Source organism: Narcine bancroftii, chromosome 10 (assembly GCF_036971445.1).
Source record: "Narcine bancroftii isolate sNarBan1 chromosome 10, sNarBan1.hap1, whole genome shotgun sequence".
Classification (NCBI taxonomy): Eukaryota; Metazoa; Chordata; class Chondrichthyes; order Torpediniformes; family Narcinidae; genus Narcine; species Narcine bancroftii.
Window position 1 is genome coordinate 10,322,594 of NC_091478.1, and position 20,148 is coordinate 10,342,741.

The following is a 20,148-nucleotide window of genomic DNA, read 5'->3' on the forward strand; positions in this document are numbered from 1 at the left end:
AAAGACAGTGCAAAAGTGAGTAATTTGGGGAAAAATATCAGAACTGTAATTATGTAAAGTTCACTTTAATAAGCGAATTACCATAGTTTACAAAATTTAAATTTGAACCCCGCTCATTGGCTTTGTAACGGGAGCCCCTTTTCCACTGGCACCTTGTCCCAGGAATTGACGGCCAATTTACTGGTTAAGGGTCCAGTGGAAAAGCAATTTAAGCAGCACGTTGGCATCAAATGACCTCAAATCACACTGGAGATTGACAGCCTTGACCATTACTCAATTGGCCAGCGTGCCAATTAAACCAGTGGAAAAAGGACAAGTTGCATCCTTGGAATAGTGTTGACGGTAGATTCCCTATCCCACGGGGATAACTTGTGGTCAGTGGAAAAGCAGTTTGTGTCCTGGTTAAAAGTGGTCCAGTGGAAACAGTAAAAAAGGCTTCTTGAACCAGAATTCTGTACAGCCAATTAACTGGGATGCAGTGAAAAAAGGGCTAGTGGTGTGCTAACTGCAATGTTAACTGGGCCGCCATCATAATTAAGCACCCCTCCTCCAAGTATATAGATAAAGCCTTACTAATATGCAAATAATATACTAACAAAGATTTTTACTAAACAACGGCAAGCAACACTAGCCAGCTCTTCCTTCTGGGCAACACCATTTTATTCAAACACAATTTTATTCAAACACAACTTTATTCAAACAGCTGCCACAACCAAAGCACAACCAAGACACTCTGTTGGCTGAATATTTGCTACCATCTTCACCAAATGTTTATATGTTACTTCAGAGAACATTTACTTTTGCAATCCCAAAGTTTTTTTTTAAATTTATTCTTATTTATTTATTTTCCTCAAATTTTTTTGCCAATTCCTTGAAGGTTGCCTGTTACTTGAATTCCAGATAACAGGGGTTTTTACTGCAGTACATACAAATACTTTATTGCATCTTATTTGACTGCATATTACAACGAAGACTTGAATTAAATTATACATATGTTTGCTCTTAGTTGCCTTGATTTTGAGGTTAAACTGGAGACACTTAAGATGCTATAATCTTTCAAAGCTTTTAAACATTGAAGCCTGATATTCAAGTATTTTCTGCCTCATGGATAAACACATGAAGCAAATATAAAAACTCTCCCCACAGAAATATTCAATCCAATTTAATCAATTTCAGTTGAATCTTTCATCCCAACCAAATTAGTTTACAGCCAGCCAGCTGCCAAATTCAGAAATCTGACTTGAGGATCATTCCTGATTACATCCTTTGTCCCGTTTCAGGTAGTTATAATGGGATCAAATCTTGAATGATTAGTGTCTTGGGCAGGAAGGGGGCACTCTCTCCATCCAATGCAAGTATTAGGAAGATTGGACCCTCGCTTGAATTCTGGTGGCAAATCACTTCCACGTTTAAAGCAAAAACAAAATGCTAGAGACGCCGGCACTTTCTCACACTTTGATGAAGGGCTCTAGCCCGAACCGTCGGTTCTGGATCTTTACCGTTGCTACATAAAGGACAATGTTTGACCTGCTGAGCTTCTCCAGTACTTTGTGTTTTTACTTCAACTACAGTGTCTACAGATTTTTGTGATTTATTTCCACATTTAAAGCTGTTTGCCAATTGGAGAAGCTGGGAAAACTCAATGCCTCTCCAGTGGAGCACAGGCAAGAGTCGTGAAAGTTTGATGCTTGGACTGGGGTTTCATTTTAAGTAAAGGCCTGGAGTTTTACAGGGCCCAGTGCATAACCACAACATATGGATAATACTCAAACAATCCAGGTAATCATTTCACATGGTTGGATGTTCTTTACTGGAAAATGGTTTAAATGATGTGGCTGCTTTCAAAGAAATATTCAAGGAAAGATCCTTGCTGCTTTAGACAAATGCTTCTGCAGATGACAACAAGGAGCTGCACAGAATTTACAGAGGTCTTAGAGAGCACTTGGGTTAGTTTTACAACAGGCAACAGTCTGTCTGTTAACCTGTTGGGTAAATACGTTTTGTTTTCAGTTCCACAATGTGAGAAAATGAGAATTGTGGATTACTGACGAGCAGCAGGGGAAATTTTCACGAAAAAATTGGTTGTTCTTCTATAATGGTATTGAGCTGAGCAAATACCTTTGCAATCTTTTCCTCGGCTGCCCTGATTGCACTATTTTTAACCATGCAATTTTATTTTGGAACAATGTACAAAGGAGTTTTCATCTAACAAAATAAAAGGTTCTACCCAGTCTTTTATGGGATTTCAGAATGATACCAAGTAAAATGATATCTGCAAACTCCATTAAAATAAATAAAAATTATTGGGATTAACCTCCTGTACTGCATATGGTGACTTGGCATGAACAAAGCATCTCATGTCTGACCACAAATAAATTAACTCCTTCAGCAGATAATTGTCAGGCTGACCCCCTTCCAGTATCATTTCCGATATTCTGCCCATTATACAAATGTCTGATTTTTATCAGGAGTTCTGGTCAAAGGGCAAGTACAATGGACAACAAATGAAAGGTTCAAAAGAAGTGCGCTGAGATTATCCACCTTTAGACAGACAGTATGACTAGACAACTTATTTGCTAAAATAAATGGCAATGAGAACTTCTGAGATGCTGCCTTTTTAAGGATGATCAAAGCTGTGGTTGTTTTTGCCCATAAAGAGCAAATTAACTTTTAATTCAAAATGTATTCATGTGTACTTCTTAAAACGTTATTGTTCATTTCCTTCAGAATAGCATGACAGGGTTAGTCTCCAAAATTCAAGCACTGGAATGACGCATGTTCTATTTCCTAATTTTATTCCCACATGAGATCACTTTTCTCTGACAGCATAATGGGAATTGTGGGAAATTTGTTTTGGGAGTCACAGCGTAATCAATGAGTTACTTCCCCATTACTGTTACCACTGAAGATAAACAGGTAAATATAATGAGGTAAAGGCAGGACACAATGAAACAATGCATTCAGGATCTTTGAAAGGACATCATCATTCAAGGTAGAGAGTACATGTACAAAAAAAAAGCCTTTGAATATCAGTGCAGTTTGTCAAATGTCAACTCATTAATTGGAACTGAGAGCACGATGCCCCAAATATCATGACACAAATTAGAAATATTCCAAGTTCAAAATATAGATCTCATGTAGGTGATAGAGGGGGCCGACAATTAGCTTCACTGTTTTTGAGTTGGGGCTATCAGTAAATTAGAAATATTTCAAGTTCAAAATATAGATCTCATGTAGGTGATAGAGGGGCCCGACAATTAGCTTCACTGTTTTTGAGTTGGGGCTATCAGTAAACATTCTTCCTCCTGATTAAAATCTAGTGACTCTTGTTGAAAAGTGTGTATGTGTAGGAATTTGGTAAAAATGGGATCAGCCTTGTCTACAATGCCACTATTGTTAACTTCCAGTCAACAGGCGCGACTGCTCAGGTGAAGTTGCAACTGCCGACTATCACCCATTATATTCTGACAGAAGACCTAAAGAAAGAAGCAAAAATTTTAAAGTCCACTCTGGCAATCTTGCACAGCAGTAAATTGTTATTCCAAACTGTATTTTTTTCCTTAAAGGGATTTATATGATCTCCAACCATTATATTCAAGTTTTTAAATACAAACTTTAATTAATGCATAAAAACTGATGGCCCTGAACTTCACATGAAGATGGGAGAGAAAGCAAAAATCCTGTTCATATTGCTTAGCATTCCTGTGGGAGCCATGACCCTGCGATAGCATTTTCATCTCAAAAGCAGAATATCATGAACTGCCTTTAGGATGAAATGCAACAAGAATACCTGGCACAATTTAAAAAAGGAAAACCAATTTAGTCTTCAGACATTTCTCTTGCAATAAATTACCTTTGGTGAAAATTTTCCACATGCAAATTATCTTGAAGCATAAAAGACGTGCTTTATTTTTGCTCATTAGAATGATTTGAAAAAAAATTATGCCACAGTCAAGTTATTTTGGAAGAAATTCAAATTCCTTGATGTCTATTTTAAACTTGTGTTGTAGCGGTCTATTCCCATCATATCATTATTCGTTAGCAATGGGATTGGAGAAATAATCATTTAAACAGCTTGAAAACTATTACTAATAAATCGTGTGGAAATTTAGAGTGGGTGTTTAAATCTAACTCCAGGGTAGGGTAACAAGAGATTTACCCTGCAGCAAAGTTCTCTCACTCATGTCTTCCAGGTTTTACCTATTCAGTCTGGAAAAAAAGTAACAAATATCATATCGATGGATTATCTTGGTTTTGCTGTCTCTCATAATTTAAATAAATGGCCATTCTTAACTCTGCAGCTCTATCACCTGCATGAGATCTATATTTTGAGAGAGTTGCTCAAAGATGCATAAAAATAGTCAATGAAAGTTAACTTTTCCCACAATACAGATATGTCGTGTACCTTTATCGCAGCCGCTGCAACCGTGTCTGCCTGTCCCGCGTCGGACTTGTCAGCCACAAACGAGCCTGCAGCTGACGGGGACCTTTACCCCCTCCATAAATCTTCGTCCGCGAAGCCAAGCCAAAGATTAAGGGAGCTGCAACACCCGCTCTATTTTAGCTCTATTTTGAATCTTGTATCACATAAACAACATAAACTTATGCCTGATCGAGTAATATCCAATTGCAAATATGTCCGAGGTCACTGAAAGAGCTTAAAAAAAATGTTAAAATTTACACCGGGCCTGACATTGGCGGCCGTTAGTGGACATTAAGTCACACATCACGCTTTCAACACATGGGCTCAAAAGCCAAAACAAAGCGTTTGTTCTGCCAGCCGTATAATGGTACACAGTATACACCTAACTTCTTGTACAGTACATATATGTAATTAATGTATGTATTGTAATAGATATATGATCTATAATAGATGTATGTATTTATTGTTATTGTGTTATTACATTAATGTGTAGTCTATTTACTAAGAAAAAAGCATACTGTACCGTATAACATTTTTCTAGTCTTGATACCCTATGAGATACTAATATCTGACATTAAAACATGTTCCATACAGTCTCTTATTTTTGTGTTACCTCGTTGGCTAAATTGTATCTGAAAATATACAGTGCATCATGGCCCCTCATCGCCCCCAAAGCAAGACTCTGGCAGAACCAAAGAAGAAAAGGCATGCTATCGATTTGGAAGAGAAGCTAAAGGTGATAGCAATAGAAAAGTGGTAAAACTGTAAATGTTATAGCGTGTGACTTGGGATGGTCTCACTTAATTAGTTTATTGTATTTACATTTTATTAACTGGTATTTAGACATATGTATGTACAATGTGGAGGTTTAGGTAAATATGTATTTTGTACAGTATATTTCACCTATAATAATCGACTTACACTAAAATTGATTCGCGTCCCCACTTCCAGAATGCAACCCAGACACAAGTCGATGCATGGCTGTATATGCAAAATAGAAATGTCTGTAAACATCATTTGACAACATAACAGGGCATTGTGGTCATGGATACTGGCAACTTTATCACATAATAAACAGTGATCTTTGAAATTTAAGACGAACAACTTTTTAAGTGCAAAATGGCTCGAATTGATTGAACTAAACTGAACATATAGTAAAATGACAACATGAGATAGACTTTAAAAAAATTAGTGATACAATTGTCCCGACCAGTTTAAGATAATCATTAAAATAATGATTGCAGTAGCAGGAATGAGAAAAAGTGCTATTAGTTCTTCTTGCTTTTCCTGACATTTCCAATGCTGAGCTTTTATGAAAGAGTGCCCATTTATTTAAACTAAAGCCAATAAGAAAACATCGAAACAGCAAAAGAGATTATCCATGGTATGATCCTTGCTACTTTTTACAGATAAGGTGGTGTGCAAAATATCATAGGGCTGCAGATCAGTATCAGCACTGGGTCACTTCATTGCAACAAGACATCATAACATCTCTTTGTTCACTCAAAATATGCAGCAAAAAAAAAAAAAAGGGCTATTGTACTTCCATTTTGTCATTAGAATCGGTTAGAAATGAAACGGAGCTTTATTTTAATGCTATAGTTATTGATTTGGCATTCTTGTCGACGACGTTTAAGGGAAGTTACTATTCTGCCTTGATCCACCATGTGCAGGATGCCAAAAGTTGTCTTTGTAAATGCAAAGAGAATGTTAAGTTTTAGGGTCTTCTAGACACAAAAATACTGCACTTTGTGACTCCATGATTTGGTCATGAACAATTGCAAATAGCTTTAAGATGCTGGTTAAAATTAATTATATAATTAAACGTTCTCGTCTATTTTAGCTGCACCAGTTGACAACATATGACACGTCATCTTCCATCTACAAGTAAAATCACATAATAATCATTTCTTCTTCATCTGCTGAGCCACATAATTTTCTCCACAATTTCAATTTGTTTCCCAGTCGATTTTAATCTATTCTATTATTCCAGATTGAATTGAAATGGAAACAAAGGCAAAGACAAAAAGTTGTGCAACTGTTTGATGAATTGTTTTTGATCAGAAAATGCTACAAATCAACCAGATCTTCGGCTCCTCATTGTGTGCCTCTTCTCACTTACATAGTGCAGTCTAACCTCATTTGCCAGCTCACCCCTAGTTAATGTTAAAATGCCGCTTTCTTAGAAGATAATTAAAGTCTAAGAAGGCCATTCAACCCATCTTAATTAATTTATATGTGAAGCATCTCATTTTCTCCTTTGTAGAAATTATTCTTGGCTTGTAACTTCACTCATTAGTTTATTGTAAATATTGTCGATTTTAAAGTTTAAAATCTTCAAACCTGCCTTTGCCTTTTTAAATTTAACAATTCTAGATTTACCACATCTTTACCCTGATGACCTTTCATTGCTCTATAAGGTAATCTTTCAAACACTTCCACTCCAGGCTGACAGAGCCCAGGTTTCCAGATCTTTTACCAAAAGCCACTTTCAGGTGGAATAGCTGGGAGGAAGCAACTCTGGAGCTGGCTGCGGGTGTGAGCGAAGCAACATTCAGGTGGCAGCGCTGAAGGCGCTATTCTGGCACCTGAAAGGTCCGCAGCAGGGAGAGGCACCGCGGAGCAAACGCCGGTTCCTGTCGACTGTGGCTGTAGTCCCGCCCGCTTTCAGATGCCTAGGGGGAGCACTCAGAAGCAAAAAAAATACACCTACCAGAGGGTTGGGTAAGTACTCCCCGGGTCAGGGTTCTCCAACTTTCAGGTGGCCTCCCAACAGCCGCATTCAGGTATTTTAGGCGGCTTTATGTTGGGGTATTCTGGCCACCTTAAAGCAGAGAGTGATAAACTTCATATTGTTTTTTTTTTCAAAACTTATGAATGTGAATGTCTCCCTTATTTACTTCAAAGCACAGAATTCTAATTCAAATTTGACCAGAGAAATGTACTATGAATTTTTGACCTCCACTGATTTGGATTTTTTCTGGTTTTTCATTCAATATTCTGTTAGGTGTATTAATTGTTGTTCTGCATTGGCTAAAAATGTTAAGTGTAAGCAAGTTAATATTCAAATGATCATCTGCCAACAATCATGGTGTCAACAAACCAAAGTTTCAGACATTGACACCATAGAGAGTTAAATCCACTTAATTATTTCAATTGCCCTGCTGTCAATTTGAGTGAAATTTTAATCACATTTCACTTTCAACCATTGTTTGTAATTTCATCTTGGCCACTTAAAACCATTTTATGATGCTGTCCCAATAATTCTATATTTTACCCATTTTCTATCCTATTTACATATTTTTCAACCCACTGCAGTTATCAAACTGCCTCCTTTTAGCCCATCTCCCCACATTTTCTAATTTACATGCAAATAGTGGGTACAGTTAGAAACAGTTATGATCCTGACATCAACTCCTGGGACACCTCCATTCTAACATGCTTCCTTTATCACACTCCCTTCATTTTCTTCACTTTGTGTAAAGCCAACTGGTATCTTGTCCTTACAACATCTACACTTCGAAAGTAACTTGTCAAAATTTGGAATGCTCCACTTGCAATATAAATGTAACTTTCTATCAATAACATCACAAATGAGGAGAGCAGTTGCAGCTTTTATCTTTTACATTTACAGTTCATGTTTAGTGGTTCTCGACAAAATATTTAAATAGGTCATATGCATTAAATGGTCGGCTATTGAGATGTGCAGAGCAACAAAGGGATTTAGGAGTTGTGGTAAATAGTACCCTCAAGGTTGATACTCAGGTAGATGGTGTGGTGAAGAAGGCATTTGGAATGTTGGCCTTCATAAATCGGAGTATTGAATTCAAGAGTAGGGAGGTTATGATGAAATTGTACAAGGCATTGGTGAGGCCAAATTTGGAGTACTGTGTACAGTTTTGGTCACCAAATTATAGGAAAGATATAAACCAAATAGAGAGAGTGCAGAGAAGGTTCACGAGAATGTTGACAGGATTTCAAGGTTTGAGTTACAGGGAAAGGTTGTGCAGACTGGGGCTTTTTTTCTCTGGAGCGTAGAAGATTGAGAGGGGACGATAGAGGTGTTTAAGATTTAAAAATGGACAGACAGAGTAAACGTGGATAGGCTTTTTCAATTAAGAGTGGGGGAGATTCAAACTAGAGGGCATGGTTTAAGATTGAAGGGGGAAAATCATAAGGGGAACATGAGGGGAAATTTCTTTACGCAAAGGGTGGTAGGGATGTGGAATGAGCTTCCGGCAGATGTGGTCGAGGCGGGATCATTGGTTACATTTAAGGAAAGACTGGATAGTTACATGGATAGGAGAGGGACTAGGAGGGTGGGGATTTGTTATGGCATGGACTAGTAGGGCCGAACTGGCCTGTTCTGTGCTGTAAGTGGTTATAAGGTTATCTCTCAATATGTTGATGAATGGCACCTTAAGACCACAAATGGAAAATTGCGATATATTTTCCACATGTCATTTAGACTTATTCCAATTACGTCAGTGGGCTTCACTTCTGCTTAACGGTTTTCATTTTGCTACTATGAAATTAAAGAGAAATAAAATTGACAGATCTTACACTGATTAAATTAGATAATTCAGTTGCTGGGCAATCTGTAAATTCAAAGAGGCATCAACAGAGAGGATATTGTGCATTAATATTTTAATAGTTTATTTTTTTTTTTAAGTTGCCAAATTGTGTGGAGAATTTTACTGAAGACAAACTACTTTGGTAAATATAAATTGAAACAATAACTGTCTGAAGTTATGAAGAGGCTCATTGATACAGCATTTACTGCTCTAAAAGAATTTCAGACATACTTCACCCTACCGAATGGCAAGAAAATACCCATTGGAAACCAATAGAGTGAGTATTAAGTATAACTATACCCTCTTAATTGGGCTATTGCCCAATTCTTAGTACTACAGTACCCCGTATCCAAAAATCTTGGGACCAGACGTTCTTCGGCTTTTATTTTTAATTTTCGGTTTTCAGAACTAAACCAAAAAAATATCACAGTAGCATCAGCTGGATACTTGTATCAGCTCATATGCATTAGCAGAAATAATGTTTAATATGTACCCAAAAAACACTTGATCGTCGTTGCTGGTCCCCAACCACGGTCTCCGCTCCTGCCTGGGAGTCTGAGGTCCCCACTCCTGCCAAGTGCCTAAGGCGACTTCTTCAATGCAGACAGCACCACACCCGATGTTGAAGATGTGGACCCAGCTCTGTTTGGCATCTTTGTAATCAAACAGCGCCAACAGAGCAACAGAGTCCCACATGGGCAAGCCAGATGTTGAATTGTTTTCCACATCACGTCAGCGCTAAAAAAGTTTGTTTTTTGGATCTTTTCGGATACAGGGTACTCAACCTGTATTCTCGATGAATGGTTTGACCCAAACGTCAACTGTCTTTTTCTTTCCATGGTTGTTGCATGACCTGCTCAGTTCCTCCAACACTTTGTGCATTGCTCCAATTTTCCAGCATTTGCAGACTTCTTGTTTGCCTACCTTGTGTATACAGTATACCTAATGAATCGAGAAACATTTTTTTGCCTCCCTTAAAGGGGAACACACTCTAACAGAGGAAGGACTAAAACTCTGCATGGACATCCAAAGGAAATTGAATATTAACATAGTTGGGTGATCATTACTGCAACAGGTTCAGTCGCAATGGTTATGTGTACAGAACTGAATTAGCAACTGCTAGATGGTGAGTGTGCCTAAGATAATTATCTAGAATCTGCCATATCCAACAACTCAGCCCAAACCTCACTGAACTCTTGTTGACAAACAGAAACAGTTCTTTGAGAAAGGTTTCAGCTGCAAGATCACAGAATATCAAATCATGTTAGCCTGTCACAAAAGTATTTGCATGAAGTCAATAAGGACTGACAAGGACAGAGTAGAAACATTTTTTTTGAATTGTCTCCACTTTTATGTCCCTTGAGATCATTATCTCTAAGCAAATAGTCAATGGGCCCTAAACTTAAATATAAAAAGTTAAAAATCATACAGATTGTAACAACAGCAGTGAGGATCACTGGTGTCTCCCCTTCCTCCATAGATGACATTTACTGAGAGCGCTGGCTCAATATAGGTTGAGGAATTGAAAACCCTTTCCATCCAGCACATAGTATCTTCAACCTACTACAATCAACAATGTGGTACAGTTGCATCAAAATCAGGCTGGGAAATAGCTTCCCCACCCCCACCCCCCCCCCCCCCCCCCCCCACAGGCTGTGAGACTGATGAACAGCATCCTGTAACTGTGACAATCATCCCAAATATTTATATATTTAATTTGATATTTATGTGATCTTTACGCATTGTACATTGTGTGTTTTTGTGCATGCAGCCAGGTCTGAAGAGAGACTGTTTTGTTGGGTTGTATAGATATGATTAGACGATAATAAACTTGATCTTGAACTTAAATAAATATGCTGCAGTAAGAGGTGCCAAAACCAAATTGATCAATAAAAGGGAACATTCAACAACTTTATATTTTGATACTTAAATAGCTCATCTTACATGGTTGCAGGAATCAGATCTTACAATTGACTCAGTTAGTAGATGTTAATATGATGGTTTATTTTACACAAAATAAATTGTTATATTTCAAGTGACTTGAATGTGAAGAGAAATGCAAACTGAAATAAAATGAGTTAACAATAACATCATGAACAATTTCAATATTTTGCAAAGGGAAATCTGAATTTCAAAAACTATTCATCTTCAAGCATAAGAACACTGTGTGAACGACTCTAGATTCTGAACAAATAATCTTTTGAACACTGCTTGACCTACTGTTGCAAGGTAAAGCAATAAATATTTCACAAAAAAAACATCTTAATGAGATGTAATATTTACATTTGTTTCTATCGTTTTAAATTTATATTTCCCACCAGAAACAAGACAATAAAGAATATAAGTAATAGATGTCTCACTGAGCCCATTTGCCTTGGATTTTGTTGCCAGGAAACAAAAGGTCTAGCTCTTGATTATCCGAAATGGTTGGGTCCGGGCCTATTTCGGATGACTCAATTTTTCATATAACTGGTAAATTTTTGAAAACAGTCCAGTAGCAAATCACTTGTATCAATGTTAAAACAACAAACACGGGAACACTTTTTAAGCATTAAATAATGTTTGATTCTCACCAAAGAAATGCTGGCCTCTGACACGTCCCCAACGTCACCAAGTGATCACCAAGATCTCCCAACCGCCGACAGATCCCCAGGGAGGCTTCCTGGGCCGGTGGAACACTCACTGGCGAGTCGGAAAGCTCCCGCTTCCCTATGGGCTCCTTCCGGCAGGACTGTTCTGGCTTTGGGTCCTGGTTCTTGATGTTGGAGCCCAACGCAGACCCAGTCTTCACCTGCGCACACTCCACCTCCCAACCGCCACCACCGATCACCGACACCTCCCCACCGAGGTCCAGCTCTTCCCGGGAGGCCACTCTCCTCGATGACAGGGAATTCTTCTGACCGCTTGTGGCTGGGAGACAGTGGCACGCAGTTTGAGAGGGCGAGTTGGAGAGAAGTCAATAGAGGAAGGTAACGAAATGGAATGAGAGAGGGGAGAGAGTCACCTGAAACGAGGACAATCAGTGCTCTAATTTAATGTTGGGTGAATTTTTTTTTCAGCCTATGAGGTCAGTTTGGCACTGAAATATTTTTTGGATAACTGAAGATTTCTGATTGTTTTGGATATCCACATTTATCCAAATTTTTTTGGAGGCAAACAGACATCACTTACAGGTCCAAAATGATGTTAGATAAATGAGGATTTTGGATAATTGGAGTTGAACTGTATATCCAACTCTGTCAAAAATGTGATAAAGCTATTGCAATCTCCAATGGTTTTCCATCAATTCCATTTTAAAATACTTTGAGTGGCATCTTTTTGGCTTGATGAATGCCTACTCAGCCTCAGACCATGCAAGTTCCTTCCAGATTCATTAAGCAAACAAAGAATTGCTGGAAGGACTCAATGAGGCTGAATGCATCCATAGGTAGAAATGATCAGTCAACGTTTCAGGTTGAAAACCCTATATCGAGACCAGGTTCATTATTTAATTCTGCCGAGTTAGCTGGTCTACAATTTAGAGCTTCAAGAGCCAGAACGTTGATGACATTACCTTAACAACTGCAGCTAGGTAAATTGGAAGCCTGAATAAAAGAATCTCAAGAATCCTTTCATTAACAGGGACCAGAACGCAAGACCACCTTATGGCTCTCAAGCATGCTTACGGATCTTTCTGCCTCAATTCAATGTATTATGAGTTTCCGTTTTAGTAAAATGGGATTATAACTGTATAGGATAGTATAGACATGAGGGACTGAATGGACAGTCAACATTTAACATTTCACACAAGCACAAGTCACAGCCCAGCAACAATTTGAAGAACTAAGGGAAGGTTTGTCACAGTCTGTTCTAGAATTCGATACATTTGCAAAGACATTGTGATTTTTCAAGGGAGAACCATTCTAACCGCTGAAGAGAAAGCAGCTTTTTGAAACAGCTCTTGTGGCCAGCCATTTTTTTGTGGAATTCAGTGCAAAGCATGCTCTGTGAATGACTAGGCCTTTTCGGTAGATTGACCTGTGCCAGGAGGATCTTTTTTGAAAAGCAAAGGGCTTCATTTTGATTGTGAACAACAGTGGAGGTCCCTCGGAGAGACTGCTTCATTTTAAGTGTGACTAACAGTGAAGTTACTGTAGAGATCAGTGTCAGAGTCTTGGAAGCTTCATGGAGGCCACCCAGTTTGAGTCTTGTTAGTGTTAATGACCACAGCTCACGTGGATGGACATCTCTTCAAAGGCAACTCAACAAGAATTTCATGAGTCTTTAGCAGCCACAACTTCAGTCTTCCCATAGTTCAACATTAATTCTGGGCATCAAATTTCAAAGGCCTATGCTTCAACACTAAATTTAAAAGACTTTGAAGTAACTTTCTAGATTTTGGACTGGTCTATAATGTTTTGGGTATATCACACACATGCTCGCACACGCGTACAGCTTGAGAGATTTCGTGTTAAGGATAGTTTAAAAGTTAAGACTATATGTAGTTTAAGAGTTAGAAATAAAATAAGTATTTTAAAATTAAACAGCGTCATTGCCTATTGCTGCTCGTTGTGTACAGTTCCTATCAAGTGTATCCCTATTTTCCCCAAACAATCCAAACTTTTATCACTCTTTGCCTTGATTATACACTCCTAAAGAACAAAATTCCAAAGATTTATAACCCTAAGTTCTAGAACAATATTGATAAGCTTCTTGACTTCTTCTAGAGGAAATCACTTCTTGGCATTCCATTCACAGTGAAAGTAATCTCATGGGTGGAAGAAATTAGGTAATATTGGCCCATAATCAGTCTGACGATCTCTCCCCATTTGAACACAAAGTCAATTGAGAATAGATTAGGTGAATCTGTGCTACACTGGACTCCAAGGTGTGCACACCTTTCCTTTGGTAGATAGACCAAAGCTATACTGTGATCCAAATGTACACCAAAGCTCAACAATCTCAGTAGATCTTTATTTTTGCACTCCTACCCTTTTACTGTATGATGCCACCAACACTGTTGGATCCTCACCTCCACTCATGCTGCCTTGAGAGGAACACGAGATGGTCAGCCTAGTCAGCAGACATTTTGCGAATGGAACTTGTCACCTTGTATTCTTCTGAGCAGCAGAGGGAATGAAGAGTGATTCAGGAAAGAGAGACAGTAGCCACTTTCAGGTGACCAGAATACCTGACTGTAAAGCCATCTATTCTACCCCAATATGGCTGTCGGGTGACCACCTGAAAGTGGAGAACCCAGTCAGGAGGAGCACTTACCTAACCCTCCTCCTGTAGGTATATTCTCTCGGAGAATCCCCCGTTGCACCTGAAAGCACCAGTGGAATTACAGCCACAGTCCACAGGATCCGGTGTTCACTCAGACGTGGCTCTCCTTCAGCCAGCACATTCAGGTGACAGAAAGGCGTCTTCTCTGCGGCCACCTGAATGTCCCAGCTGCACCTGCTGGCGCATTATCTGTGTCCGAGCACCTGAAAGCGGCTATTGAAACAAACAGAAAGGGATAACTACACTGCCTCAATCTCCTCGTCATTGCATGCGAATCTAGACAGCCTGGGCATTTTCTCACCCTGAAAAGCTTTGTCTGGTTGTGTCAGGAAACTCTGCATGTATCACAATGGTTCAGAATGTTTTACTTTTTGATGCATCATTGCTGAATATGGAGTCATAGACCAATTGCATTGAAACATCCATCAGACTGGTACTGACAGTTTATCTAACTGAAAGAAAATTTTACATTATATTTGCTTTAGTTTATTTTTAGCTTTGCATTACTTCATTTTCAACGTGAATTTATTAAAGGGAACAGTATAGAGTAATAGCAGTCTCCTATTTTGTATAATTCTTGTGTTCCTGTGGAACTGTATTTTGACACCACAGTATATTTTCAAGTTTCTAATTAATGTTAGTTAACCACAATTCAACCTGATACATTTTACAATCTACAGATAAAGTGTATACATTTCTGAAGAGTGTAAATAGCTGTGGATTTATCAATCTAAAAAAATTTGAAAAGTTTTAAACATACAAGTATCTCAAGTATATTTTGTAATGCATATTTATAAATATGTTATAGAATCATTTTTGGGCTAAATACGTTCAGTGTCATGCTCAGGATACAGTCAGAGAGTGTTCATTCAGGTTGAAGGAAGTTGGTGAAAGAAGTTAGTTTATGAAACAGACAGAAGTCCTGGAAATGCACAAGCCATTCAACATGTAGAAAGAGAATATAAGGGACTAAAAATTTGTTTTCAAAGCACAATGTTTTTGTGCGCAACGTACACAAATTTAATTGAAAACTCACTGGATAAACATGATTGGGTCTTTTGGGCATGACACCTGCACTAGGAAATTCAAATGAAGTTCTCCTTGCACATTGGCCACACAACAGCAGAGTTGAGACTTACCTGCATTTCAACCAGAGCAATAGCTGAAAAGTATAAGGAATTCATCTTTATTCATAAAGATTTATGCATACGTTCTCCTCACATTCCCACCCAGCTTTCTCACCCCCATATTCTTCTGTACTCCAATATCCTTGTTATCCCCAACATCTTTACCTCCACACCACTCCCAGATTCTGGGCTCAATCCTCATATCCAAAATTGCTCCTCTAAAACGTTCTCTTTACCATATCTTAGTGATCCATAGCTGCCATGATTTTCTCCACAAAGCTGAAGCTAAGGAAGAAAGACCTTTGTATCTATTTGCACGAATTGTCCTAGCAAGTGTGACACCTTGAGGTTCCCACACAGTGTTAATAGTTTACCTGTTTAGAATATGAGGTCAAGTTGGGGAACATAAGATCCCAATGTTAGAAAAATTGCTGAAAGATAGATGGCTTTTCCACCAGGACTTTGGATGGTTCGACCTTAAAACAAAAATCATGGTCTCAGAGAGCACTTCTAATGTTGCTCAAGGTAATGTGGCCTTCTCATTGTCCTTCACGTAAGACAACATTCAGGAACTGGATAAATATCAGTAAGAGATCAGCTAAGAAATCTGTGGTTCCAATTACAATCACAAGCCCTTGTAATGCTTACATCAATTTCTGAAAAGGTTCCTGTTTGACCAATTGTAATAATCACTAGTGAATGCCTCTCCAGTTTGTAGCTGCAATCATATCTTCACTGCCAACAAAAATGAAGTCATAATTTTCAGATAAAATGGTATATTTTAGATCTAATTCTGAAGATTTGGAGGCATACCTCAATATTCAGCTCCACTTTTTTTTTTAAAAGTGCAAGCTTAAATGTACATGCAAATAAAGACATTCAGTCACCTACGATTTATGTCCAGTTTCTAAAATGGGCTGAGATTAGGTCTCTGGATAGCCTTCTATTAATAAATGTATTTTGTCATCCAAACTGTGGTGCACCATAAAGGAATAATCATTAAGCAATTACACTCAATTCCTGGGTTTAGGGTATTTCAGTTAGTTGGCTGAAATTTTCCTAACCCATTAAACTCATTTTTGGTTTGTTCATTAAATTCAGTTAAATAAAAATTGTCTGAGCCGACATTTGCTCTAATGCAATGCAATTACCATTAAAAAAAATTATAAATAAGTGGCTTAAATCTGCTTTTGCCTGAGTATTACGCAGTTGCAGTTTTCCCACTGGGAGCAATTGTTTGCCAATGGACAATTGCTTCCAGTCACGAAATGATGCCACAATTACTATTAATGGCTATATTTTTGTTACCTAATCAAATTAAAATCTCAGTAATTCCCAGGAGCCCATCCTTAACCATACTTCTCTGGAACTACCCAGGAAATTGCAAGCCATCTGCTATAAAGGGATGCAGAAGGCCACTGGCAAAATATCTCTGTAAATACAGACTAACTTTGTCATAATAATATTTTGCTTTCAATAACCAATTCCAATAGCACAAATGTAATCATCTTTTACGACTAATTTATAACTAATTCCAAATCATTCCCGTGTCTTTTTTAAGAAACCAAATCCAGCTAGAATACCAATCGACTGCATGGATGTTTTGCGGTGTGCAAGAAAATGCCACGAGGTCAAATTGAAGGGGATAACTATTTTCCCCCATCCAACTGTGAAAGTGGCTCGATTGTTCTTCAGACAGCATTTGCGACCCTGAAAGGGTCGACTAAGGCCCGACTAAGAATCACTCACAGAGGCGAGGTGAAGGATTTCCACTCAGCAGAAGAGGCGAGATCTTATGTCAAATCATTGAAAAATATCTGATTAAAGAGTGTACACAATGAGTCACTGTTATTAACTGGGCGTTTTAATCTTAACTTGAAGTTAAGTTTATTAAGGTTGTTAAGGTGAAATTTCATGATTTATATAGTATTACAACATCATTTTTAAATTTGGATTTGGATTTATGGATTGAGTGAAGCAGAACTGACTGAACTGCCTTCTAATGTGCCTGCAAATCTGATTCAAAGTTCTATTCAGTCTCATGAAGATCTAACAAGCCTGTGGAATGAATGGACTCATGGCAAGATTAAACATTCTGGAAGATGAGGAGGGGAATTCCCTTGTGCTCCATCGTTTTAAATTTGTAATCAAATAATTCACATGTTATTAAAGTGCACATTCCAGATGTCATTCAAGGTTATTTGCATACATTTTGTTTTGAACATGTAGAAATTACAGCACTTTTTATACATAGTCCCCTCATTTCAGGACACCATAATATTTGGGATATAGCAGTGGTATGTATTTTAAAGTAAGTCATGTTTAGTACTTTGTTGCATATCCCTTGCATGAATGACTGCTTGAAGTCTGTGATTCAGACATCAAGTACTGGGTATCTTCTCTGTTGATGCTCTGCCAGGCCTCTCTACTCCACCCATCTTCAGCTCCTGCTTGTTTCAGAGGCTTGACCCCTTCAGTTTTCTCCAGTATGTGGAAGGCAGGCTCAATTGGATTTAGATCAGGTAACTGACTTGGCCATTCAAGAATTTTCCAGTTTTTAAGCTTTGAAAAACTCTTATTGGTTTAGCAGTAAGTTTGGGATCATTGTCTTGCTGTAGGATGAAGCATCATTCAATGAGTTTGGAGGCATTTGCTTGGACCTGAGCAGATAAAATGTTTCTATACATTTTGCTAATGCCATCAGCAGTTACATTATCAATGAAGATAAGTGCGCCAGTACCTGTGGCTGACATCCATGCCCAGGCCAAAACCCCTACCACCATGTTTTACAGATGAGGTGATATATTTTGGATCTTGGGAAGTTCCTTTAGGCCTCCATATTTTGCTCGCCATCACTTTGATACAGGTTAATCTTGGTCTTGTCTGGTTTTTCCAGAACTCTGCAGTTTCTTTTAAATTCTTCTTGGCAAACTTTTATCTGGCCATCCCGTTTCTGTGGCAAACTAGTGGCTTTTATCTTTCAGTGTAGCCTCTGTATTTCTGCTCTTGAAGTCTTCTGCAGACAATACTCATCGACACATCAACACCTGCATCCTGAAGAGTGATTCTGATCTGTCAGACAGGCATTTGGGAATTTTTCTTCATTATGATGAGAATTCATCTCTAAACAGCAGAAGTCTTCCTTTGCCTACCAGTCCCTTTGCAATTACTGAACTCATTAGAAGCTCTTTCTTCTTAATGTTCCAAACAGTTGATTTTGGTAATCCTGAGGTTTGGGTGATGTATCTCACTGTTTTATATACTTTATGCAGCCTCATAATGGCTTCCTTGATTTTCATTGGTACAACTCTGGCCCTCAAGTTGAAAAATGGCAGAGCTTAGAAGCAAGCCTCGCTCTCTTAAACCTGCACCGATGAAGCAATTAAACATACTTGAGTACTTACAAACACCTGTGAAGCCAAATGACCCAAACATTATGGTGCCCTGAAATGAGGGAACTGTGAATGAAAAGTGCTGTAGTTTCTTCATTTCACCTTGAATAAAATCTGGAATGTGCACTTTAATCACATGTAAATTGCTTGATTTACATCCCAAACATTAAGAAGGGCACTGTATACAGTGCAGCTCATACTTGCTGGGAATCCTCAATCATAGAGGGTTATGCCTGGTCCATACTGATCTAAGATCAAAAGCCCAATTAAACACCCCCCCCCACACACACACACATAATTTACTATAATTTTAATAATTTTCAAAACTTTTCAATGCAAACATTTAAAACAACTCAATAGATTTGCCTTGTGTCACCGAGTAGGCAGCAAGTTACCAAACTCAGCTGTAATAAGTGTGAATGTAAGGGGAGCAAGGTCAATGGTGCACATTCTGGCCCTATATAAATAGTAAAATGAAGTGTCATGCGCTAAATAAATAGCAAGAGCTTTGTTATTGGTTTAGAATAATATTTATACCCTCTACTTAGTTTATTAGCATTTAATGATTTTGTACAACTAACATTCCTAAAATCCATTGGTGTGGTAATGGTGAATATATTAAACAGCTGAATTAATGTGAAACAGGAAAGTATGCAGACGTTGTGATTCCATTCCAATACACAAAAGTGCTGGAGAAACTGGTCACGCAGCATCCATAGAAAACAAAGGTATATAACCGTTTTGGGCCTTTGCCATTCATCATGGTAAAGGACAAGTCTGGTCCTCTTGTTGGGATTCTAAACTGGAGGAAGGCAAAGGTTGTGGAAGTGAGAAAAGATCTCGGAAGTGGATTGGAATATGTTGTTTTCTGGGAAGGGTGTGTCAAGTGGATGGGCTTCAAGGGCAAAATCTTGAGTGTGCATATTCAAGGATTAAAGTAAAAGTTAACATGCATAGAGAATCCTGGTTTTCAAGAGATACTGGCATTCTGGTTAAGAAGAAGATGGAGATGTATAGCAAGTATAGGCAACAAGGAGCTAATGAGGTACTTGAAGAGTACAGAAAAATCAAGAGAATATTCAAGAAAGAAATCAGGAAGGCAAAATGAAGACAAGGTTGTTCTGCCAGATAATGTGAAGGTATATCTGGACAGAGTGTGGAATGAGCTGCCATCTGATGTGGTGAATGTGGGCTCAATCTTATGTTTCAAGAATGAATTGGATAGATACATGGACGGGAGAGAGCTGGAGGGTTGTTATGGAATGGGAGCAGGTCAGTGGGACTAGCAAGATGATGGTTGGCACAGACTAGAGGGGCGAAATGACCTGTTTTCTATGCTGTAGCATTCTATGGTTCAAAGGTATGAG

At 38.3% G+C, this 20,148-nt stretch overlaps 1 long non-coding RNA gene across 1 annotated transcript; it reads left to right on the forward strand.

Annotated features, from left to right (window-relative positions):
- Positions 1 to 6,884: 6,884 nt before the first annotated feature.
- On the forward strand, positions 6,885 to 10,093 carry LOC138743881 (uncharacterized). The gene is made up of 3 exons (XR_011345090.1): positions 6,885 to 7,147; positions 9,096 to 9,274; positions 9,978 to 10,093. It is a non-coding gene; the product is annotated as an uncharacterized lncRNA (long non-coding RNA).
- Positions 10,094 to 20,148: the final 10,055 nt, after the last annotated feature.